The sequence below is a fragment of the Bos mutus genome, chromosome 6 (genome assembly GCF_027580195.1).
Source record: "Bos mutus isolate GX-2022 chromosome 6, NWIPB_WYAK_1.1, whole genome shotgun sequence".
Lineage (NCBI taxonomy): Eukaryota > Metazoa > Chordata > Mammalia > Artiodactyla > Bovidae > Bos > Bos mutus.
Window position 1 is genome coordinate 35501103 of NC_091622.1, and position 26736 is coordinate 35527838.

General features: G+C 40.2%; 1 protein-coding gene across 1 annotated transcript in view; it reads left to right on the plus strand.

Moving 5' to 3' along the window:
* Positions 1–26736, plus strand: part of GPRIN3 (GPRIN family member 3) — a 75815-nt gene that overhangs the window by 37601 nt on the left and 11478 nt on the right. The window lies entirely within an intron of this gene.

The window sequence follows — 26736 nt, forward strand, 5'->3', positions numbered from 1 at the left end:
TGTTAACTCAAAATATACAAAGAACTCTTAAAATTCAATGAGGAAACAAACAATCTGATTTTAAAATGGGCCAAAAATCTTTAAGAGACACTTCACCAAAGAAAATATACAAAGAGCAGATAAGCGTATGAGAAGCTGCTCCACATCATACTTCATTAGAGAAAAGCAAATTAAAACAACAACCAGATGCCATTACACATCATTTAGAATGACTAAAATCCAAAAAATCAAAATAACACCAAAGGCTGGTGAGGATGTAGAATAAGAACTCTCATTCATTGCTGCTGCTACTGCTGCTGCTAAGTCACTTCAATCATGTCCAACTCTGTGTGACTCCATAGACGGCAGCCCACCACGCTCCCCTGCCCCTGGGATTCTCCAGGCAAGAACACTGGAGTGGGTTGCCATTTCCTTCTCCAATGCATGAAAGTGAAAAGTGAAAGTGAAGTTGCTCAGTTGTGTCCGACTTAGCGACCCCAGGGACTGCAGCCCACCAGGCCCCTCCATCCATGGGATTTTCCAGGCAAGAGTACTGGAGTGGGTTGCCATTGCCTTCTCCAGAATATCATTAGCAAACCTATAATAATTTAATTAAAATAAATATTCTGAAAGGAACCTAAAGATCAGTGTATATTTTAATTTATATGTGGAATCTAAAAGATTAAACAAATGTAAGAAAACGGAAACAGACAAATAGAACAAACTGATGGGTTGCTCTCTGAGGCTAAGGGGTTCAGAGGATGGGCAAAATAGGCGAAGGGAATTAAGAGGTACAAACTACCAGTTCTAAAATAAAAAAGTCCTGGGGATGTAATGTACTGCACAGGAGATATAGTCAGTAATATCACAATAACACTGTATGGTGTATAAGCTATAAAAATAATTGAATCACTATATCATATACTTGAATCTAATAAAATGTTGTAAGTCAATCACACTTGAATAAAATGTTTTAAATCAATTTTTAAAAAATCAGTACATAGACGGTAGAATAAATACAAGGCGTAAGAATTGTTTAAAGTATAATTATACATGATTATACCTAATATATAGTAGGTGATCAATAAATATGAGAGAATGGTTACTAAATTCATTGTTAGTATCAAAAATACTCTATTATTTGCTATATGGCAGAGGGATAAAATAGCTCTGAGCTCTGAGACAGGTAATTCTTTTTTTAAGCAAGAATTTCCTGGATTCAAGCCCCTTGAGACAGGTAAGGCTCAGAGAACCTTCCCTTAAAATTAAGTCTGCCTGGCCTAGGTTAATTGTAGACATTATGGAACTGAGAGCTCCACATGAAACTGACCCACTGTTAAGATCAGTTAAGCAGGTTGGGGTTTTGATTTTCCCTTTTTTTTTTTATGAAATGTGTTGGCAGGACCCAGATTGTATTACGGTGACAACATTACAGTTTGTTATTCCTGTTGACGTGGACAGGGAGACAGACAAAGGTCTATTTCACTAAGGAAGAAATAAACAGCCGAGTAAGGGATTGCACAATTACTTTTCCTAGAGCTCTTTGCAGGGCTGGCAGGAAATGAGTGAGGAGGAAGGAGGGCTACTTTGTGCTCCTCCTCCAAGGATGGACACAGTTCTCAAATGTCAGCAGGAGCACAGGACTGCCAGAGCAGATCTAGTACAACTGTCGGGGAATCCAAATCTGTTCTCAAGAAGGAAGAAGAAAGCTATCCTATTGTCTTTTATCTCTGATTTGATTCCTTTTTTCCTGATACCAAAATTACTCAAATACAATCAGGATCAAGAATGTGCTGACTCAGCCTGGCATTGAGTGGCTGCTGGCTCTAGGCAGGATGCTACTATTTTATTATTGATTAGAATATCTTGAATAATAAAATGTAGACATCCTTGGTAAAGCTTTAAAATTAGAGATCCAGCATTTGTTCTATTATTCAAGTCACAGGGCCAAACCTGTCTTCTATTTGAGTTCTCTTCTCAGGCAAAGGCACTGCTTTACTCTAAAGTTGCTTCCATTCCCCCCATACCCATGTGTGATTGTACACACTGAGCGTGCACACACACACACACACACACATACATACATACACAGAGGTTGCCTGTCCCCATCCTGGAAAATGTAGAAGTCACCATGACACAGTGCTTGCCATAGCAACTGAAGCTCCTCTGGCTACATCTATAGCTCCTATTGCCTGTCCATGAAGTTCAGATGATTTTAAACTCCTATTTGTTGTGGCTGTTGGATTTAATGCTACAGTTGGGATTGTCTGGGACTTGGGGACAAATTTACTAAGTTTGCAGATGGCATAAACTGAGATAGTCATGCAATGAATTTACCAAATCTTTTTTAAGAAAAATGGAGGATCTACCCAAAAGATGTGATTCCTTCCCTCTTTCCTATTTGCAACATTTCTAAAGCTTTACATGTTAGATTCTGTGTGGGCACCAGAGGCCCAAGATGACCACCTGGTTACCTGTTATTTGAAGCTCTCAGTTAAGCTGTCTGTTTTTCAATCTTTGGGTCACTATAGATATAAATTTGATGGATTTTAGTCAACACTTTTTAAAAATGTATTTTATTGACACATAGTTGCTTTACAACATTGTGTTTTTGGTGTATGATTTAGTTTTATGTATATAATACTTCATATATATATATTATAATATATATGCTATGCTATGCTATCCTAAGTCGCTTCAGTCGTGTCCGACTCTGTGCAACCCCAGAGACGGCAGCCCACCAGGCTCCCCTGTCCCTGGGACTCTCCAGGCAGGAACACTGGAGTGGGTTGCCATTTCCTTCTCCAATGCATGAAAGTGAAAAGTGAAAGCAAAGTCACTCAGTCGTGTCTGATTCTTAACGACCCCATGGACTACAGCCCACCAGGCTCCTCCATCCATGGGATTTTCCAGGCAAAAGTACCAGAGTGGAGTGCCATTGCCTTCTCCGAATAATATATATATATTGGCTTAAAATTAAATATTCAAAAAACTAAGATCATGGCATCCAGTCCTATCACTTCATGGAAAATAGATGGGGAAAATGTGGAAACAGTGTCAGATTTCATTTTCCTGAGCTCCAAAATCAATGCAAATGGTGACTACAGCCACAAAAGTAAAAGATGCTTGCCCCTTGGAAGAATAGCTATGTCAAACCTAGACGGTGTTTTAAAAAGCAGAGACATCACTTTACCAACAAAGATCCATATAGTAAAAGCTATATTTTTTTCAGTAGTCATGTATGGATGTGAGAGTTGCACCATAAAGAAGGCTGAGCACCAAAGAATTGACACTTTGACACTGTGATGTTGGAGAAGACTCTTGAGAGTCCCTTGGACAGCAAGATCAAACCAGTCAACCCTAAAGGAAATCAACCCTGAATATTCATTGGAAGGATTGATGTGAAGCTGAAGCTCCAATACTTTGGCCACCTGATGAGAAGAGTTGACTCATTGGAAAAGACCCTGATGCTGGAAAAAATTGAGGGCAAGAAGAGAAGAGGGCAACAGAGGATGAGATAGTTGGATGACATCACCCATTCAAGGGACATGGGTTTGAGGAAACTCCAAGAGATAGTGATGGACAGAGAAGCCTGCCTGGTGTGCTGCAGTTCACGGAGTCACAGAGTTGGACACAACTTAGCAACTGAACAACAACAACAACAATATAAGAATACACACACACACACACACACACACATATATTCTTTTTCATATCCTTTTCCATTATGGTTTATTATAGGATATTGAAATAGTTCCTGTGCTATACAGTATGCTCTTCTTGTTTATCCAATCTATATGTAAGTCTGCATCTAGTCAGCATTTTTAAATGGGATGGAATTGAAATATCAGAAGTATTGTTTTTAGTACCATTTTATTTTAGTGGGCTAAACAATTGTATAAAAATGTGTGTACTGGATTGTGAGGTAATTTTTTAAAGATACATTGTGTCAAAAAAACAAAAAGCTCGAAATCCACTAGTATAGCTAATATATTGACAGAAAAATTTGTGATAGCCTAAGTATTCCATTGAAGCAAAAATCCCATTAATTGCAGTTGTTTTCAAACAGTTGGAAACATGCCATCAGGAAATCAGTGGGAATGAAAGTTTGAATTGAATGGCCAAAGAGTGATTAAAAACATGAAAAAAAAATATTTTTAGAAATCATAAAATAGTAAGTGCTAAGATAATCATGACTGCCATAGTGATATGACCCACCATAAAGCTCTGAAAGGAGATTCCTTATGGGATTAGCAGAGTCAAGAAAATGCACTGATCATAATAAACACCCTCTTCCAACAACATAAGAGAAGACTCTACACATGGACATCACCAGATGGTCAACACCGAAATCAGATTGATTATATTCTTTGCAGCCAAAGATGGAGAAGCTCTATACAGTCAGCAAAAACAAGACCAGGAGCTGACTGTGGCTCAGATCATGAACTCCTTATTGCCAAATTCAGACTGAAATTGAAGAAAATAGGGAAAACCACTAGACCATACAGGTATGACCTAAATCAAATCCCTTATGATTATACAGTGGAAGTCAGAAATAGATTTAACGGCCTAGATCTGATAGAGTGCCTGATGAACTATGGAATGAGGTTTGTGACATTGTACAGGAGACAGGGATGAAGACCATTCCCATGGAAAAGAAATGCAAAAAAGCAAAATGGCTATCTGGGAGGCCTTACAAATAGCTATGAAAAGAAGAGAAGCGAAAAGCAAAGGAGAAAAGGACAGATATAAGCATCTGAATGCAGAGTTCCAAAGAATAGCAAGAAGAGATAAGAAAGCCTTCTTCAGTGATCAATGCAAAGAAAAGGAGGAAAACAACAGAATGGGAAAGACTAGAGATCTCTTCAAGAAAATCAGAGATACCAAGGGAACATTTCATGCAAAGATGGGCACGATAAAGGACAGAAATGGTATGGACCTAACAGAAGCAGAAGATATTAAGAACAGATGGCAAGAATACACAGAAGAACTGTACAAAAAAGATCTTCACGACCCAGATAATCACGATGGTGTGTGTGATCACTAACCTAGAGCCAGACATCCTGGAATGTGAAGTCAAGTGGGCCTTAGAAAGCATCACTACGAACAAAGCTAGTGGAGGTGATGGAATTCCAGTTGAGCTATTGCAAATCCTGAAAGATGATGCTGTGAGAGTGCTGCACTCAATATGCCAGCAAATTTGGAAAACTCAGCAGTAGCCACAGGACTGGAAAAGGTCAGTTTTCATTCCAATCTCAAAGAAAGGCAATGCCAAAGAATGCTCAAACTACCGCACAATTGCACTCATCTCACACGCTAGTAAAGTAATGCTCAAAATTCTCCAAGCCAGGCTTCAGCAATATGTGAACTGTGAACTTCCAGATGTTCAAGCTGGTTTTAGAAAAGGCAGAGGAACCAGAGATCAAAGTGCCAACATCCGCTGGATCATGGAAAAAGCAAGAGAGTTCCAGAAAAACATCTATTTCTGCTTTATTGACTATGCCAAAGCCTTTGACTGTGTGGATCACAATAAACTGTGGAAAATTCTGAAAGAGATGGGAATACCAGACCACCAGATCTGCCTCTTGAGAAATCTGTATGCAGGTCAGGAAGCAACAGTTAGAACTGGACATGGAACAACAGACTGGTTCCAAATAGGAAAAGGAGTTCATCAAGGCTGTATATTGTCACCCTGCTTATTTTTTTTTTAATTTTATTTTTAAACTTTACATAATTGTATTAGTTTTGCCAAATATCAAAATGAATCCACCACAGGTATACATGTGTTTAACTTATATGCAGAGTACATCATGAGAAATGCTGGACTGGAAGAAACACAAGCTGGAATCAAGATTGCGGGGAGAAATATCAATAACCTCAGATATGCAGATGACGCCACCCTTATGGCAGAAAGTGAAAAGGAACTAAAAAGCCTCTTGATGAAAGTGAAAGTGGACAGTGAAAAAGTTGGCTTAAAGCTCAACATTCAGAAAACGAAGATCATGGCATCTGGTCACATCACTTTTGGGAAATAGATTGGGAAACAGTGGAAACAGTGTCAGACTTTATTTTTTTGGGCTCCCAAATCACTGCAGATGGTGACTGCAACCATGAAATTAAAAGACGCTTACTCCTTGGAAGGAAAGTTATGACCAACCTAGATATATTCAAAAGCAGAGACATTACTTTGCCAACAAAGGTCCATCTAGTCAAGGCTATGGTTATTCCTGTGGTCATGTATGGATGTGAGAGTTGGACTGTGAAGAAGGCTGAACGCCGAAGAACTGATGCCTTTGAACTGTGGTGTTGGAGAAGACTCTTAAGAGTCCCTTGGACTGCAAGGAGATCCAACCAGTCCATTCTGAAGGAGATCAGCCCTGGGATTTCTTTGGAAGGAATGATGCTAAAGCTGAAACTCCGTTACTTTGGCCACCTCATGAGAAGAGTTGACTCATTGGAAAAGACTCTGATGCTGGGAGGGATTGGGGGCAGGAGGAGAAGGGGACGACAGAGGATGAGATGGCTGGATGGCATCACTGACTCGATGGACGTGAGTCTGGGTGAACTCCGGGAATTGGTGATGGACAGGGAGGCCTGGCGTGCTGCGATTCATGGGGTCACAAAGAGTCGGACACAACTGAGTGACGGAACTGAACTGTGTGGTGTGATACAGTGTGACCTGTCTCAGTACTCAACATCAGCAGTTCCATTTTGTGACTCTATTGCCTTCCCCTCTCTATCCACTCCCTGCAGTCTTATATTAAAAACCTAATTTTTGCAGCCTTCTCACCAACATGTAGGCCCCGTTTCCAGTTTTTCCATTATTCTCTCTAACTAGTTAGAATTCAAGTCCTGGTAATTCTTCCTTGAAAAGATGTATCGCATCCATGTCCTTCATCTTTCCACTCCCCGTCTCACTGTTAGTCCAGACTGTTGTTTTAACCACCTGTCCATTGCCTTGCTTCCCAGGTGGTGCAGTGGTAAATAATCCGTCTGCCAATGCAGGAGACTCAAGAGTCAGGGGTTTAATTATCTCTGGATAGGGAAGATCCTCTCGAGTAGGAAATGGCAAACCACTTCAGTATTCTCGCCTGAAGAATCCCATGGACAGAGGAGCCTGACAGGCTACAGTCCATGGGGTCACAAACAGTCGGACATAACTTAGCCACTAAATAACAACAAAAAGGGTTATTGTGGGTTTTAAATGAGATAAAGCTTATGAAGTCTTTAGGACACGAGAACACCTGGAGCATAGTACGTGCTCAGTAAATACGTTTCCATATCGTAACACATCGCTAACCTATATGATGGAGTGTACGTGCTTCCAAACAATACTCATCTTCCCTTAGTGTGACGTGCTGAATTTGTATTGTCAAATCCTCCTGATTCACAGACTTCCCACTGTAGCTGTCCTTGAACATGGCAGCCTGAGATGGTTGCCTTCTCCCTCAGTTGCTGCCTTTCCCATGCACTCTAATCCTTCTCTGCTGTGCCACGTTCCAACTTCTGCATCATTTTGCACCTTGTTTTCTGCCATCGTTTGGCTTTTAGCGATATGTGTGATGAGGTATTGTTTCTTCTATGTGTATCTCTAAGCATGAGATTTATAGGAGAGGTGCCATAGCAAATGAAAAGGTTAAAATGCCAGATACGATGAATTACATATAAGAAAAAATATGTTTGAAAGAGTAACAAATAGATGAACCATTTGTATTTCCAAACACAGTGGGGTCTGCATTTGTCTGGCAACTTTGATAAGCTAATTTGATTCTAGTTAACTGAACTTTGTTTTCTTAGTATCAAAGCAGATTGCAGGGAGAATGACTTAGTCACCAGATTTGATATAGGCCCCAGAGGGTATCAATGTGAAGCCACTTTCTTCACCCCTGAGAAACTGTACTAAGACCAGCAGATAAAGTGAAGCCTTTTATCTCTCTTTTTTCCCCACTCCTGTTGTCCTTTTGTACATCAATTTACCACATCCCTTTCCTCACTTCCTTTATACTTTTTCATGTCACTATGTATTCTGCTTTGGTAATTTTAAAATAGTAATTAATCAATAGGTCTCATAATATTTTCCCCCCAGAGAAGTAAAAATACTCAAGCTAAGAATAAATACTCAAGCTTTACATGCTATTAGTTGGTTAAATTAGGCTGACAGTTATACAATAGAATTTTAAATGAAAGGGACATGTATTGCCTAAGTTCCTCAAATATTTGATTTAAAACTTAGTGCAATGAGAACTCTACTGCTACAGAAAAATACTCCTGTCACTCCACAAATATTTTTGAGCACCAATTATGTATTAAACCACAGAACAAGAGATTGGATTCTTTGATAATGCCTAATCATTTCCTTAGGGCTTCCCAGGTAGCTCAGCTGGTAAAGAATCTGCCTGCAATGCAGGAGCCCCCGTTTCAATTCCTAGGTCAGGAAGATCCCCTGGAGAAGGGACAGGCTACCCACTCCAGTATTCTTGGGCTTCCCTGGTGGCTCAGATGGTAAAGAATCCACCTGTAATACAGGAGTCCTAGGTTCGATTCCTGGTTTGGGAAGATCCCCTGGGGGAGGGCATGGCAACCCACTCTAGTATTTTTGCCTGGAGAATCCCGTGGACAGAAGCCCTGGTGGGCTACAGTCCATAGGGTCGCAAAGAATCAAACATGGCTGAGTGACTAAGCACAGCACAGCACAGCCATCATTGTCTTGAAAATTACATGGGAATCTCTGTCACTCAATCTATAGTTTTTTCTAATACTTACGGAGGCTTGAAGAACTGTATTTTGTCCTGTATGGGAAAATATGGTTCTAAATAATGGGGATCTTAACCATGGACCACGACTGAGTAACCTGACTTTCACTTTTCACTTTCATGCCTTGGAGAAGGAAATGGCAACCCACTCCAGTGTTCTTGCCTGGAGAATCCCAGGGACAGGGAAGCCTGGTGGGCTGCCATCTATGGGGTCACACAGAGTCGGACACGACTGAAGCGACTTAGCAGCAACAGCAGCAGCCATGGACCATAGATCTTAACCTTAATCCAAACAAAATGTCATTTAGGCATAATAACCTATTGTATCCTGTCTGCTCTGGTTAATAATTTCTGTAATAAATTTCACAGTTGAGGGATTAAGCCTTAGAAATAATTATGAAATGAGTGAATACAAACTACATTAGCTGTTTGTAGGAGGGAGGAGAAAGACCAGGCAGATGGGGTTGTAGAGGGATGGGGTAGATGTTTTAACACAGACCTAGTTCCAGAAAGGTGCCCTAAAAGAGAAGTTTAGTAATATAACTTTGAGATGAATTACTATCTTTTTAAATAACTGTTTTACATATTGGGCTTCCCTGGTGACTCAGACAGTAAAGAATCTGCCTGTAATGCAGGAAACTCAGGTTCAATCCCTGGGTCAGGAAGATCCCCTGGAGAAGGAAATGGCTACCAATTCTTGCCTGGAGAATTCTATGGACAGAGGAGCCCGGCAGGCTATATTCCATGGGGTCACAAAGAATCAGACATGACTGAATGACTAACACTCACATATTAAGTATGCTAGCCTGCTGAAGAAAAGTCATTATTGCACAGTTGAATAATTCACCAGACTTGTAGAGGAAATCCAGCAGGATAACTGCTACAGGAAGGATAAGAAGCAGGAATTGCCTACAGTGGTCATCTTTGAAAAATATATTTATGCCAGAGTATTAAATATTGTTTTAAAAATCAAAAGCTTTTCCTTCAAGGAAACAATAGCTAACTTAGAAATATTTAGAAATTCCTTCTAAGTGGGAATAAATTCTGCCATCCCACCTTGCCTGAACCTTGATAGCAGGTATATCAAGCATACCTCAACACTATATGCTTCTACCTTTTCTCCTTCCAACTGATATTCTTAAATGTTGCCTTACAATCATTCAAGAGCATATATAAAATTTCACTATTTTTCTTGCTTTCATAGCCAATTTCTCAAGACAGGTATACATATTTAATAACTGGCTCTCTAGGAGAAAAACAGCCCTTTGTTTATAGTTTGGCAGTTTCTGTGTTGCCAGTATTACAGTATTCTGTAAATACTCCCACCATGGCCAGTTTCAAGCTACATGATGTTACTGATAGAGCTGCTGATTATGGAGATCCAGCCCAGCACTGCTTGTAGGCCTGCTATTCCCATCATTCATCACTTAGGTATCTTAGTAGTGGCTCCATAATTTCTATATAAAAAGGAATACACAGGACCAATGTCATTGGAAAGAGAAGCTGTATATTAAGTGCACTGTTTTTATTGGGTTATATGTTTATTTGGAGTTAAGAGGCACAGACAGACAGAGCAGTGCAAGAGCAGTGAAGAGGAGTAACCCCATTCATGCCATTTGCCAGCTTTCACACAGACACCCATTAAAAGTCTTCCAGTCCAGCTTTGGTCCTTGTTCAGTTTCTTTTTTTTTCTTCAGGTTAGAGCTTCTTTATTTTTTAAAAAGTTTTTATTTTATACTGGAATGTAGTTGATTAACAGTGCTGTCATGGTTTCAGATGTACAGCAAAGTGACTCAGTTATACATTTACATGTATCTATTCTTTTTCCAATTCTTTTCTCATTTAGGTTGTTACATAATACTGAGCGGAGTTCCCTGTGTTATACAGTAGGTTCTTGTTGGTTATCCATTTTAAATATAGCTATGTGTACATGTGCTTCCCTGTTCTTTAATCATCTTGTCAACCTTCCCAACATCCTCCCAGTCACTCTGATTTGAAATCTTGGAATCATCTTTGATTCCTCCCTAGCCTTGCTTCCCTCCCACATGGCACCTCTGCCCTAGTTTTCTTATCTCTTTTCTTTTTATATTCTTTATATTAACAACATTGATGGACTCTCCCTACCTTTTTAGGTGGCAGTAGCCTTGTAACTGATCTCCCTCACTGGATTCTTTTCTACTAGTCAGTGTAATTTGAAATCCGCTTCATTTGTAAACTTTCTAACTGTCTCACTGGCCTGTTGGAAAAGCTCTAGTAGCTTTATACTGCCCACTGAAGAAACCCAAATTTGTTAACAAAGCCAATAAAGGCTTTCCAGTCTCACCTGATGTATGGTATCAGCTTTTGGCTCCCCATAGCCATTTTTATGTAACTACATACCAGTATTGGTTGTTTTATACATAGCCTTGCATCCGATAAGTCAGGCACACGTAGGCATGTATTAACTGGTAAACATGTTTAGTGATACTCCTGCTTATGAGTACACTATATTTGAATTTTCAGGACAACCTACTCTTCCTTGAACAACTAGTATATTTTCCCCATGTCTGTGTCTTCTTTTTGTGGATTCTTCTGAATTCCTCCCCACTACAGTTGAAATCTTCTCTTATCATTCAAGGGCAGAGTCAAATTCATGTAGAACTTAAAGATATTAACAAACAAAAAGAGGATATATAATATGTCTTAAAACAAGCAGTAAGAGAGAGAAATGGCTGTGCCTTTTCAACGGCTTAAACCAGAAGCTAGAGACTGACTGCAGGCCAGAATGGAAAGAATGCCAAGGGCTGATGAAGAGCAGTGATAACTCCTAGAAAAGGCATGTTAATGCTGTTGAACCAGAAACATCAGGGTGATTGTAAACCTTTAAGGCAGCAACTACCTCAATGAGGCAGGTTTAACCCCAGATTTCTTCTCAGGTATCCAGTGGAGTCTCATTGTATACTTAGGACTAGAGGGCAGAACTGATTTAGTTAGACAAAGTAAAGAGCTGGTGTAACATCTGAAAATCCAAAGTGAATCGAGAGAAAATAAGATCTGAAAGTGCAATGTTAGAGAAAAACATCCTTCTTACTGATACCCTTAGCAATGGGGAACCCAGAGTTTTCACCTGGGTTATAAAATAGGAAACCTCAGGGTTCTGGAGTTTGATTTGGCAGTAATAATATTTTTCCATTCTTTACATTTTTTACTAAGTTTTACACAGTGGAAATAAGACTACAGGGTTTTAAAAGTACAAAAGAATAAAATTTTTTAAGTCATCCATAAAACTACCATATATCGCACACTAATATTTTCTATATTTCCTTCTATATTTTTTCTGTATATGTGTTTTCTCTACATATTACATTAGATATAAATTTCTTATAGCCTATAGCATCACAGCTTACTGATATAATTGATCAAAACTAGAGAACATAAGAAATTATGAAATGATATGTATATTCTTATTATTTTCCTTCCAACATAAAACATTTCAATTTTCATCATTCACTAGCCATTTGACACAGGGCAGATGGAACCACTAGTTTGAGTTTTGTATCCTTTTTCTTATATAAACTCATAATGGACTCTTTGATACTTTTCTACTTCAGTTTTATTAGAGTAAAGCAAAGAATTTCTAATTAAGAATAAGAATACTAATACTAAATGTTGTTATTTTCCCCTTTTATAGCCATCTTACCCATTCCTAATTTGATCACTCCTTTTTTTTTTTTTTTAGTGACCTACCTTTGTCAAGTCTTACCAAAGCATTCACCTTGGTTTCCAAGAAGCAAAAACACTTTTGTTATCAAGTTTTATCCTTTTTTATGCAATACAGTAGTCAAATGATGTGGTGGTGAAAACACAAGCAATTGACATGAGCAAGTTTAGGAAGAGCCACTGACTCTTGGTTTTGATACAATGTAAGTGATAGAAACAGAATTGGGCAGGACCACCAGAGAAGGGGCTACCTTCTGTGAAGGTTCCATGAGTCACGATTCTCACCAGTAAAGCCTACATTGAGAATGGAAAGCTCTTTAGCTGGATGGAGGTTATTTAGAGAGCTCCTGCTGTGTAACCCTCCAATGAATGTCATTGTTCACCAACACTTGCACGTTGTTTTGTTTGCTTCTTTAGGCTCACTTCTCAGAAGTAGAATTATACATAAGCTTAGTAGGACTTCAGAAGTAACAGAGAGTGGAAATCAGAGATTGGCAATTTAATAATGGGCTGGTCTGGAGGACCTCATTGGGAAGCCAATACCTGAGCAAAGGCATTCAGAAGCCCTGTGCTGTCCCTTCACCTGCTTTCACTCCCTTGCCCTCCTGTTCAGCTCCAGCTGCCACGCTGAGCTCTCACCCTTACCCGCAAGTTCCCACCTTTGTACTAGTTGTGCCTCTGCCTGGAGCACAAAGGGTGAGGTAAGAAGTGCCATTGGTACAACAGTTAACTACAGGAGATGAGAGACAGGACAATCAGAAAAGGTCCCAGGGAGACATTATAATTCCAAAAAGCTATGCATATTTACCCTTCTTGCTGTCTTTAATATGCATACATCATGAATTCATTTTTACCTCATTTTGTGCTTTTGGAAGCAGTAGAGTGTGGGTTCAGACTCACCAGGATTAGAATTCCAACTATTCCACTTACTGAATTTGCAACTTTGGTGAGCTGGATTTCTCTGAGCCAGTTTTCTCATCTGTAAAATAAAGATAATAACCCTCTCTGAAGCTTGTTGAAAGAAGAGTAAGCAACATACAAGGTCTGACAGATGATGAGAGAGGATGTCACTATTAAAAGACAACCGGATCAGATAGTGATGGACATTTTTTAAACTGTGTTAAGGAGCATGTATCTTATTTTATAGGCAATGGAGAACCATTAAAATTGTTTTGAACAGAGAAGTGACATAGTGTATGTTTGTTTTAGGAAGATAACACGGGCAGCAAGTGGAGGGTACGTTTTCAGAATTGGCTAAATGAGACCAAGTAGTATGGTACTGCACTGTTGTGAGACATGATAAATTCAGTTAAGCCTGGTAGAGACACAAGAGGTGGATTTGATAACTGGCAATTAAAATATGTTTTCTAAACTGTATATCTTAATATTTAGTCAATTCTCAAAATATAAACAAAATAATTTTAATCATTCTCATTGATGTTTTGACCCAGTTTCCCAGAGTCTGGCTTTAGGCCATTCTTGGATTTATTGAGGACCAACTGCTCAAGCTACCAGGAATAGGAAAGGAGGGAGGGAAAAAAAGGAAATCAACTGATAAACAGGAGTCAGAGAGTCTGGGAAAAGAATCTTAAGTAAACTTTATTTTGTGGCCCAACAGACATCGCTTTAAAAAGCATTTCTCAGCTGTTGACTTTGAAAAATAATTATATCGCCTAGCTTGGAGCTTGTAGATAACCAAGATGGATACGGAAATTATGGCTTCTTTTTAACTGGTTGCATTCCAGACTGATCTCCTTACAGAACAAAGAGTAGATGGAAAGAGTGTGAAAGGATAGATCAGCACAAATCCATCAACACTGATAGAAAAGATTCAGGGTGCAGATTTTTCTCAGTTTTGCCTAGGAGGGGAGCACGAGCTTTTAAATTTTTAATTATTTTTTAATATGTGTACATTCATATAACTTAAAATTTTAAAAGTACCAAAGAATATGAATGAAGTCTTCCACCCATCGTATTCCCCTAGACACCCAGTTCCCCTCCTCTGAAAACAATTTCTTATTTATCCTTGCAGAAATATTTTATGTATACACAAGCAAAAGCTACTCATTTTTCCCTTTCTAATATAGTTAGTAGCATTGGAAACATACTGCTCTGTATCTTAGGGATTTTTTTTTTTTAACTATCATTATGTTTTTGTCTTACTTGTTGTTTTTCCTAACAATATGTTTTGGACTATTCCATATCATTGGAGAAGGCAATGGCACCCTACTCCAGTACTCTTGCCTGGAAAATCCCATGGACTGTGGAGCCTGGTAGGCTGCAGTCCATGGGGTCGATAAGAGTCGGACACGACTGAGCGACTTCACTTTCACTTTTCACTTTCATGCATTGGAGAAGGAAGTGGCAACCCACTCCAGTGTTCTTGCCTGGAGAATCCCAGAGACGGGGGAGCCTGGTGGGCTGCCATCTATGGGATCGCACAGAGTCAGACACAACTGAAGCGACTTAGCAGCAGCAGCATTCCATATCAATATATAAAAGTTTCCTCATTATTAAATCTGACTGCTTATATAGCAAAGAATCTGCCTGCAATGCAGGAGACCCCAATTCGATTCCTACGTTGGAAGATCCTCTGGAGAAGGGATAGGCTACCCACTCCAGTATTCTTGGGTTTCCCTTGTGGCTCAGCTAGTAAAGAATCCTTCCGCAGTGCGGGAGACCTCAGTTTGATCCCTGGGTTGGGAAGATTCTCTGGCGAAGGGAAAGGCTACCCACTCCAGTATTCTGGCCTGGAGAAATCCATGGACTATATAGTCCATGGGGTCACAAAGAGTCAGACACAACTGAGCAACTTTCACCTAGTTGAACTTAGATGGACATGCCATAAATTTTGTAACTAACCTGCTCCCTATTAATGGATATTTAGAGTACATGTATCAATTAGTACATGTATTTTACTCATAAGTACCTAAGGTGAAATTGTTGAGTCAAAGTGTATTTGACCTTGTATCTTTGATAAATAGTGCCAAAAATGTTGTATTAATTTGCATTCTCAAAAAAATTTGCATCTCACAGGTAGAATATGAAGAACACTATGTTTGACCTGAAAGCAGAAAACTGTATCATTAATTCATATGTACCTGGAGTAAATTCAAAGGCTGTCACATCTACTCATGGTATTCATTCTGAAGATGCTGCTTTCTATCCAAGTGGATACATTTGTCTCCTAGATCAGAGGTTCTCAACTGGGGACAGTTTTGCCTCCCAGGAGACATTTGGCAATGTCTGGAGACATTTTTTATTATCACTAAAAGGAGGTGGAGGTGCCATTAGGGTACAGGCACAGGACCGTCATTCCTCTGTCCCTCCCCACAAAGGGTTATCTGGTCCAAAACATCAGTAGTGCAAAGTAAGAACACCTACCATAGATCAATGTCTACATCCTCCCGATCGTATTAAATATATCTTACAAAACTGCAGCTCCTCGACTCTGTAACCAAATGAAATAATGAGACCTCTGTGCTTTCACAGTACATTTGCTTTTGTTTTTTCCCCAACATTTATGTTGTATTGAAATTAACGATTTACAGGAACTGTGAGCTCCTCAAAAAAGATCAATGTATCTTATTTATATCTGAATATCCAGCATCAAGAAGGTACTCAGCTTATTAAATGAGTGAATGGATATAGAAATACTTTCTAGTTGTCTCATTGTGACTTAAAGTGTGACTTATTTTATATATTTATTTTTTTACTCTTACTTGCTCACTTTCTCTTACTTTCAGTTTTCTTCAGACTTACACAAGTAATTTTTTCTAGCAGACAGAGGAATTGTACCAGGAAGTGTCAGCTGAAGAAGTATGGGCCCCTCCCCTGACTTAAACTTCTATAAACTCTGGTTTATTACTATATCATTAATCACTTAATCATAGACTAGCTTGCTCATTTATAGCTCTGGATTGAATTTGTCTTGTCTCCTCAAATGGACTGAAATCTTCTGAAGGGCAAAATCAAAAATTTTAAGGACCTCAGTGAGGCCTAACTTAGGACTTTACAGACTATAATGCAGGAGAGTGACAGGTTGGTTCATCTTTTTGGCTAATCACAACTCAGACTTCACCCAAAGCAGATTCTGAACTCAACAAGGAAACTGCTGCTGCTGCTACTGCTAAGTCGCTTCAGTCATGTCTGACTCTGTTCCACCCCAGAGATGGCATCCCACCAGGCTTCCCCGTCCCTGGGATTCTCCAGGCAAGAACACTGGAGTAGGTTGCCATTTCCTTCTCCAATGCATGAAAGTGAAAGTGAAGTTGCTCAGTCGTGTCCGACTCCTAGAGACTCCATAGACTGCAGCCTACCAGGCTCCTCTGTCCATGGGATTTGCCAGGCAAGAGTACTGGAGTGGGTTGCCATTGCCTTCTCCCAACAAGGAAACTACTCCTTCTCAAAAGCAGAACACCCATGGGAATTCTCTTGAAGTCCTGTGGTTAGGGCTCTGTGCTTCCACTGAAGGGGGCACAGGTTCCGTCCCTGGTTAGGGAACTAAGACCTTGCAGTGCAGTGCAGCCAAAAATAAATAAAGACTAACCATTTGAAGAAAAAAAAAAAGAGCAGAGTATCCCAGACTGTCCCAGACATGCAGGTCAACAGCAGAAGGTCTGTGCTGCGAGGGATCCATCAGCTTCCTCACTTGGCTTTCTCCCTCCTCCCCACCTTGTTCTCTAAGAGAGGATGAAACAAGAGGAAAGGGAGCAGGGCATGACCTTTGAAAGAATGACATGGCCATAGAGACATGACAAAGACAGGTTAGAACCAGCTAGGTCCAAGATTCAACTTGCAGTAAACCTTGAGTTTCATGACAGGCTCATTGTAATATATTAGCATGTAAATGCCATACCCACCAGCACCATGACAGTTCTGAGGCGGAAGAGAAAAGGCCAAGAAGTGGGCGGTGGCCCAGTTCCTAGAAATCCCTGCCCCTTCCCCAAAATAATTAGTACAGTCCTCCCACTTCTTAGCCTAGGAAATTACTCAGCCCATAAAAACTAACCACGCTATATTTTTAATTTCTCTCTTTCTCTGTCTCTCTCTGTCCTTCTCTTGCACTCTCGCACACTCTCGCATTCTCTCTCCTTCTGAAGTGGGCCTTCTGAGGCCCACACTCCGCATGTGTGTGGGCGGATAAATAAATCCACTTCGTACCTATAAGTTCCTCTCGGAATTCTTTCCCAGGTAAGCAGGAACCTCAAATCCACTGGCCTTAAGAAGAGCCCTGACTGACAGTTGGGGAAGAGCTCTCTTTTCACATGTGTGTCTGGTCACCACAAATCCTGCCATCAGACACTTCATTGTCCGATTCAAGGCCCCAGTGTGACTTGAACTAAATGGCCAAAATCACTAGTAAGCTTTCCTACCACTGGCTGCTAGCTGCGGTCTCCGCCCAGCAGCCCCCTCCAGGGCTGCCACACGTGGGGAGGCACGTGGCCAGAAGGGAAGTGGGTGGAGCCAGAGGCCAGGTTTTAATGAGACGCACCAGTGTGGGTGGGGGAAGGGTGGCAACAGGCCTGCAAGGTCAAACGAAGCGAAGACGAGAATCCTGGTTTGTAACTCTCCCTGGCGCTAATGGATCTTGGAGAAAACTGGGCTGAGGGCAGCTTTGATCCTGTCTATCACAGCAGTTTAAAATGCAAATACAAAAAAAATATGCAAATATTGACTGCTGGGTTTATTTCAACCGCTTGTTGTTTATCTACCTTTAGCCCTGAGATCCTGTTGCCTTCTTTCCAATTAAGACAAGCTTGCAGCTGAAGATCTTCAAAGCTGAGTTGTGGGAGAAAACATTCAGATTCAAATATCTAGAAAGCAAAAGCCGAGTAAATGATACGAGACAGCTTGATTAGGAAAAGGTTAAAAAAAAAAGGCAAAACAAATGTTTAGTCACTCTTCCCTGGAATAGTTCAAGTTTAAATATTTTTAAGACGGTTTTGAAACAGCAACTTTGATATTTGATACCTTAGATACTTAAGTATCTTGGATATTTATAGAAATGATCTTAGGTAACTTTAGATAGTTATCTTCACAGGTAGGACAGTGGACCTACTGAGGGGTTAATTTTTGAAGGTTACTAAAGCTTGAGTCTTGACTTTGCTGAGAAAAAACCCGAAAAGGTCACATTTCCTACTATGATCTAAAAAGAATAGAGCTCACTGTTGTGTTTATTTTTAAGTTAGCTAAAACTTTCCTCTTCAAATGATGGTGTTTGGTCAGGGATTTGGGAGAACATATTGTAAACTTATTTAAGTATTGGGACGTTTAAGTTGGCTTTCTAGAAATAGATTGCATGGTTTCTACCTTCTTAGGTAAATGACTCCAAAATAATATTTTTAAATGATAATAATTTCTGATTGTGTATCTGTTATTTTCCAAGAACCAGCAGAGTGTTTAACTTATTTAAGCTCTATAACAACCCTGGGGCAGGTAAATGCCATTTTGTAACATTCTTCCAAGGCTTCAGACAAAAGGATATTCATGTGCAGTCTTAGAAAGTTTTCCAGACATGAATTTCCTAAAATTATGTACATACATATATGTGTGTATACACATATGTTTTTCTAGAAAGAGTACATAGTTTTCATCAGCTTCTGAGAAAACTCTGTGACCCTTAATGCATTCAAATTGGATAAATCATTATGAAGAGCAGGAATTTCTGTGTTGCCTCGTCTACCTCTATTAGCCTGAGCTAGTAAATGGTTTCAAGGCTATGTTTTCTGAGTTTTCTCTTGTTTCTTTCATTGTCGGGCTACGCTTCTTTCTTGCCCAGGTCATTGAGCTTGCCTCTAGAAGAAATGCCCATCTCTCTCCTGTGTAAAATTGGTTAACAACTTGGACTCTGGAGCCATATGGTCTGGATTTAAATCTGTTCTCTCTTACTGCTTGCTTGCATGACCTTGCCTCAGCTTTCAGTTCTGCAACATGGAACTCAGAGTAGGACCATCCACCTGGAGTTGTTCTGAGTCAAATAAATTCACATACAGAACAATGTTTGGAATATAGAGAACAGTAAGGGAATGCTTGCTGTACTGTGTGCTTCTAATCAGTTGTGAACTTAGAAGTCATCTTTTCAAATCATATTTGACAAAAAGGAAGGATATATTTGTGGTCTTCATGCTTTTCAAAGCTCATTTTTACACCTTTGTTTTTGTCCAGCGCTGCTTACCATGGAATTCAATGAGCTCACAAGCCATGCATTTGTTTTTCTGAAAAACTGTGGAACAAAAGAAAAGCTGAATGGGGAAGGGATGCAGCCTGTTTCTCATGTGCCTTTATTAAAATGACCATTATAACCCAAAGTCTGGGACACAAAAGTCTTGGCGCACAGCAGAGACTGCCTGTCTCTTGAGCCTTCTGATTGACTTTAGATGCAGTTCGAAGGGAAGAACCAGTTTTTCAGCTGATATCTTTGAAGAGTGCATTTGAGGCAGCTATTAGTGTGAGGGTATGATTTTTTAAAGAAAGAAGCAGCAACTGCTTTTCCTAGCCTGTGGGTGTTTTCCTGGGACTGAATCACCTCCCGCTAAAGCTGTGCACTGGCAGGATCTGCTGGGTTCAGAATGCAAATGATCTAGGCAAAGGTTCCAAGTAAAGGGAGCAAATCAAATCGGATTGAATAGGAAACCAGATGATATTTTTTCTTTATCCTTATTTTGAGGATTAACAGTCTCTTATCTCTCACCCCACTGTTCTCCAAGGGTCTTTGTGAACATCCAAATGATGGCTGCAGTCAGATGAGTGTAAGCAGGGACACCGGGGTCCCTGTAACGCTTTCCTAATGTCACTAAAGAGATCTGATGACATCCTGGAGCCCTTGTTCTAGCAGCGCAGACGTCGTTAAGTAGGCAAAGGTCATTGCTACCACAGGATTGTCACCATGATCTGCAGCATATTGGCATCTTGCTGGCCCAGGACTGCCAAGCCTCTCCCCATTCTTTGTTTGCATCTGCAGCAGCAGCAGCAATGCTCTTCCCGCCAGAGCAGCTTTGGAGCAAGTCACAAAGGGCTGCAATTCCCTGCTGCCCGTCTTATTAAGCGTGGGTGTCTGTTATGAAAATAGGCAGCGCGGCTGAGTAGTGGAACCCACTATTTTCAGAATGAGCAGTGGCGGTGTCAGCTTTCAACAAGTCGAGCTTTTCATAACGTGACCAGTGATGAATGCCATTGTAGTCGGTGTTAGTACCGTCTAAGCTGCTGCTAAGTTGCAAACCACTTACAGAAAGAAACTTCCCTCTCCTCTGAAGATACTTTTCTTTCCCCTCTTTTTTTACATTTTCTTTCCAGAGTTAGAGATAATAAGGAGGCAGCATAGAAGGGGCCCAGGCATTACCATTCATAAGAATTCAGTTATAACAAGAATTAGATTGGCCTCGAGTCAGTCTCTGGGCCTCAGTTACCTTCCCTGTAAAAAGTCAGTAGTGTTTACCCTGCAGGCTTGCTGCATTGCTGGAACAAGGCTTAAGCCTTTGTTCACAATTTTAAAGGCAAAAGCCAAAGGGACCTGCTGTCAAAAGGTCAGTTCTCCAACAGACTTAAAAACAAACTGACTTAATGATACCATCAGCTTCTGTGGAATTCATGCCCAATTCAGAAAGAAGTCATAATGCCCCAGAGAGTCTTGTAAGAAAATTCTTATTTGCTGCTGCTAATGAGATGAGATGATAAGGACTCTTTCCTTTACTCACCTCAAGTTGGGCTCCTGTGAGCCCATTTCTTAATTAGATCTCAGTCTTGGTCGTTCTCAATTTGTTGTTGTTCAGTTGCTAAGTCGTGTCTGACTCTTTGTGGACCCTATGAACTGCAGCACGCCAGGCTTCCCTGTCCTTCACTATCTCCCGGAAGTTCACTCAGACTCAGGTGCATTGAGTCGGTGATGCCATCCAACCATCTCATCCTCTGTCACCCCCTTCTCCTCCTACACTCAGTCTTTCCCAGCATCAGGGTCTTTTCCAGTGAGTCATCTCTGTGCATCAGGTGGGCTAAGTATTGGAGCTTAGCTCCAGCATCAGTCCTTCCAATGAATATTCAGAGTTGATTTCCTTTAGGATTGACTGGTTTGATTTCCTTGCTATCCAAGGGACACTCAAGAGTCTGCCAGCACTACAGTTCAAAAGTATCAATTCTTCGGCACTCAGCTTTCTTTCAGTTCAGTTCAGTCGCTCAGTCGTGTCTGACTCTTTGCGACCTCATGGACTGCAGCACACCAGGCCTCCCTGTCCATCACCAACTCCTGGAGCTTACTCAAACTCATGTCCATTGAGTCAGTGATGCCATCCAACCGTCTCATCCTCTGTCGTCCCCTTCTCCTCCTGCCTTCAATCTTTCCCAGCATCGGGGTCTTTTCAAATGAGTCAGCTCTTCGCATCAGGTGGCCAAAGTATTGGAGTTTCAGCTTCAACATCGGCCCTTCCAATGAACACTCAGGACTGATCAGCTTTCTTTATGGTCTATCTTTCACATCCATACATGACTACTGGAAAAACCACAGCTTTGACTATATGGACCTTTGTCAGCAAAGTGATGTCTCTGCTTTTTTATATGCTAAGTCTGTCATAGCTTTTCTTCCAAGGAGCAAGTGTCTTTTAATTTCATGACTGCAGTTACTGTCCACATTGATTTTGGAGCCCAAGAAAATAAAGTCTGTCACTGTTTCCGTTGTTTCCCCACCTATTTTCCATGAAGTAATGGGACCAGATGCCATGATCTTAGTTTTTTGAATGCTGAATTTTAAGATTGTTGCCTTCAGCAACAGTCCCCCTACCCTTGATGTCTCTTCTTAATCATTTTTCATACACTGACCTGCCCCCACCCCACCCCCATTCACATACAAACCTACTCCTTGGTCATAAATCCCTACACATTTTTGTGTATTTGGAGTTGAACACAGTCTTTCTTTCCTCCTGCCATGGGCTTTACCCCTAATGCAATAGCCTAAATGAAGTCTTTCTTATCATTTTAACAAGTGTCAGAATAAATTTCTCTTTAACACAGACCAAAGTTTGCACTCGTACTTCGTCGTGTCCATTGTGTCCAACTCTATGTGACCCAATGGACTGTAGCCCACCAGGCTCCTCTTTCTATGGGATTCTCCGGGCAAGAATATTGGAGTGGGTTGTCATGCCCTCCTCCAGGGCATCTTCCCGAACCCGTGTCTCTTATGTCTCCTGCATTGGCAGACGGGTTCCTAACCACTAGTGCCACCTGGGAAGCCCCAGATCAAAGTATAAATATGAGGTTTTTTAAAGAGGCTAACACTTCTTTGGTGCTTAACATGAGCCAAGACATAACTTGTTTTAAGAGCTAAGTCTATTCCTCACAAGAGCTCAGTGAGGCTGTATTATTATTATTAGCCTCAATTTATGGATTACACTGGGGCCCTGAGATGTTAAATTACTTGCCCAAGCACACAAAGCTAGAGCTATGTGGTGGAACTGATATGTGGTGGAACCCGGGGCCTGGCCCCAGGGTTCATGTTCTTAAACACAATGCCCGCCTGTCCTCAGAAGACTGAAAATTAGGTTGGGAAGTCTACTGTGTCAGTGCTCTTAAAACAAAGCTCTCAAACTTACCCGTCCATAGGAGCCAGGGTAAATTATGCAAAGGAGTGAAGCAGGCTAGGTGAGGAAGGGTTGTGTGGAGTCTGAAATGCCCCTGCCCTCTAGAAAGACTGACCTTCACATCGCCACCTTGTTTTGTCTTCTGAGGTGGGCGGGAGGGCGGGGGAAGGCAGAGAAAGAGAAGAGAGAAATATGGATTTTTATGAATGATATCTTCAATAGACAAAGAGAAGAGAAAAAGGGAAAGGAGAGAGAGGGGAAGAGAAAGGAAATGGAAGGGAAAGTTGTGCAAGAAACACACAGACAGACCTGCAGAAGGAATTTATTCAGTCTGTGGGCCACCTCATTTAATAACCTCAATTTTAAAGGTTATTAAATCTTATCACAATGTGATCCTACTGATTTTAAAGACTTACTCCTCACTCTAAACCACCAAGTCATTACATTTTTTAAATAACCTATCTGTGTAACCTATTAGAGACTGTGCTGCTGCTACTGCTAAGTCGCTTCAGTCGTGTCCGACCCTGTACGACCCCATTGACGGCAGCCCACCAGGCTCCCCCATCCCTGGGATTCTCCAGGCAAGAACACTGGAGTGGGTTGCCATTTCCTTCTCCAATGCATGAAAGTGAAAAGTGAAAATGAAGTCGCTCAGTCGTGTCCGACTGTTAGCGACCTCATGGACTACAGCCCACCAGGCTCCTCCGTCCATGGGATTTTCCAGGCAAGAGTACTAGAGTGGGGTGCCATTGCCTTCTTCGATTAGAGACTGTAGATTTCTGCTACTTAGTTGGAGAGGAAAGGAGCAAAAGGAGGAGAATTGTTTCTTGAGGTTAAGCAGTCTGTCCAGGGCTCATGGAGATGCAGTGACAATTACAATAGCAAATATGTTTCAAGTAGTGTTGATTTCCTATCTACTCATGAATCAAGAGATTTCAAATTACGTGTGTTAACCAAGCAATCTGGGCTTTTCTTCTTGAATTGATGGATAATTTAACTGCTACTAACAAAGCAAACAAAAAGAAAATGTTCTTTTAAATGAAAACTAGTATAATCAGCTCTCTGTGGGAAATGGGGATCAACTCGGTGACTTATGAGATTTCAGTGAAGTCCCTCATCTTTTCTAAGTCTTCCAGCCTTCAGTTGCTGGACTCTGAGGTGTTCATATTTTACAGTCCTCTCTGGCAAGCCAGGCTTCTTGGCTCTAGCCATATAACAAGGAGATGTCCCCCAACCAGATGTTCTGACCTTCCAGCTTTTTATAGGAGGTGGCCAATGGACTTGTTTTTAATTATTTAAAGTCTCATAAATAAGATACAACTATTTTATTTCCAAAAAACAGCACTCTTTTAAATAGTGTTTTCATTACTATTTCATGTCATGGCTTAAATTTGCTTATTATTTTGAAATTTGGCAGGGCTTAATAATGGCCATTTTGGAGGGAAATGGGATCAATTAACACCTTTTTGTGCACAAGGTTCTGCACTGTGTCCTGAGGAGTGAACAGAAAAGAATCAATAAGATTGTCCCCTTCCCTCCTGGGACTTGAAGGACTTCTGGAGAAATGAGACATTTATACAAGCAACAACAGTACAAAAACAGTACATGAAAAGCACAATACAAAGAACACAGATGGCCATAGCTGTAGAATTTTGAAAAGAGAGAGAGATTTTATGACTTAAAAGGCCTTAGGAGCCTTCAGAAAGGATGGGGTTTAAGTGGGGTTTTGAAGAACAAGTCTGCTTTTTGAAGATGAGGTCAGATAGTAGTACTAAAGGTATAATAAAGACAGATGCCAAAGAGGCAGAGGGAAAATAAGCTTGGGGCACAACAAGTGACTGCAACAGAAAATTCTAGAAAGGAAGAAATGGAACATAAACCTGGGGAAGTGATTTGAATGAGCAGAAAGCAGTCAAGACCAAGGAAGGGAAAATCTTTAACCCATCAATATGAATAATGAAGTTAGAAGAAGAGCTGTTTGGGAAAGAAGATAAATTGGATTTATTGTTAAATGCCATATGATTGAGCAATCAAATACCATTAAACCAAAACACAAAAGTATTTATTTTCAAAATCTGGGCCCAACCAGATTGACCTTTGCCTTACTTTGACCCTAAAGCTGGAGTTATGATTGTGATGTTTGATTTATTATCTATCACATGCAAAAAGTAGGATCTTTGAAATTTGGAGCTGGAAGAGCCCTTAGAAATCATATAATTCATTTTGCCAATGAGTTAATTTGGGGTGCAGAAAGATTAAGTGATTCCCATGAGGTCATAGAACCTGTGAGTGATAGAAGTAATATCAAAACAGTCATCTGCTAATTTCTGAACCATTGCTGTGTCTTCATCACATAGTCTGGTTATTCTTTCTAAAAAAATGTTTATGCATGAACACACATGAATAAATTTTCATATATACTTTTAAAGACTCAGATATACTTGTTAACATCCAAAATTTTCCCACTTTTGGATACCTACATCTCTTTTTCCCTATTTCTAAGTCAGAAAACTCCATTTGCCACCTAATATGTCTCATTATGTATATTTTTGGGACTTATATAACTACACACAAACACACACATAACACATATGTATGTAGAGTTTTTGGTCATTGTTTTACAGAAATGAAAACATATATTCTTTTATGTACCTTGCTTTTCTCATTCAACCATACCTTGGTGAAATTTCTCCCAAGTGAAAAGTTATAACCTCATTAGCTATTTATTTTAATGGTTGTAAAATGCTCTACTGTAGAGCTATATCATGATTTATTCTGCCTCTCCGCCTTTTAAGGAAACCAGTTTGAGTTTTTTGCCTCTACAAATAGTTCTCCAATAGACATGTGTGCACGTGTTAGTCACTCAGTGGTGTCTAACTCTGTGATCTCATGGGTTGTAGCCCACCAGTCTCCTCTCTCCACAGAATTTTACAGGGAAGAATACTAGAGTGGGTTGCCATTTCCTTGTCCAGGGGATCTTCCCAACCCAGAGATTGAACCCAGGTCTCCTCCACTGCAGGTGGATTCTTTACCATCTGAGCTACCAGGGAAAGCATTTTTAATAAACATACTTGTATATTTATCTACATATGCTGGTATTTTATTTCTATTGATAGGATCACTGAGTGAAGGACATGTGTATTTTTAGTTTTAAAAGCTAAACTACTTCCCTAAGAAAGCTGCAACAATACACATTTGCACGTACAATTAATAGAAATACTTCCTTTCACAAGGTCTTCCCAGGCCATGGTGTTACAACATTTTTTAAAAGTTTTTGCAAGTGCAGTTGGTATAGAGTAAAATCTCATTGTTTCTTTATTTGCATTTCTTTGATCACAAATGAATTTGATCATCTTTTCATCAAGTTGTTGGCTATTGGATTTCCTACCTTATAAACTGTGCTTCCATATCCATTTTTCCAATGGATTAATTTGTCTCCTTATAAGTTTTTAAGAACTTCTACTATATTTCAGATATTTTTGCCTGTCCTCTAGGGTTGAAAACACTTTTTTAAACCTGTTGTACCTGTTTGTGTCATCTTTTGCCATGCACAAGTTTTGTCATTTTTTTTAGTCATCTGTGCTGATGTTTTCTCTCATAATTCTGGGTATATTTTCTGCCTTGCCAAAGAAACCTATCTACCATGCTCCTAGATATATTTATGAGCTTATATTTTCTTAACAGAGTTTTTTATTTAAATATTTATATTTTAACCTTTAATCTCTCTAAGTCTATCT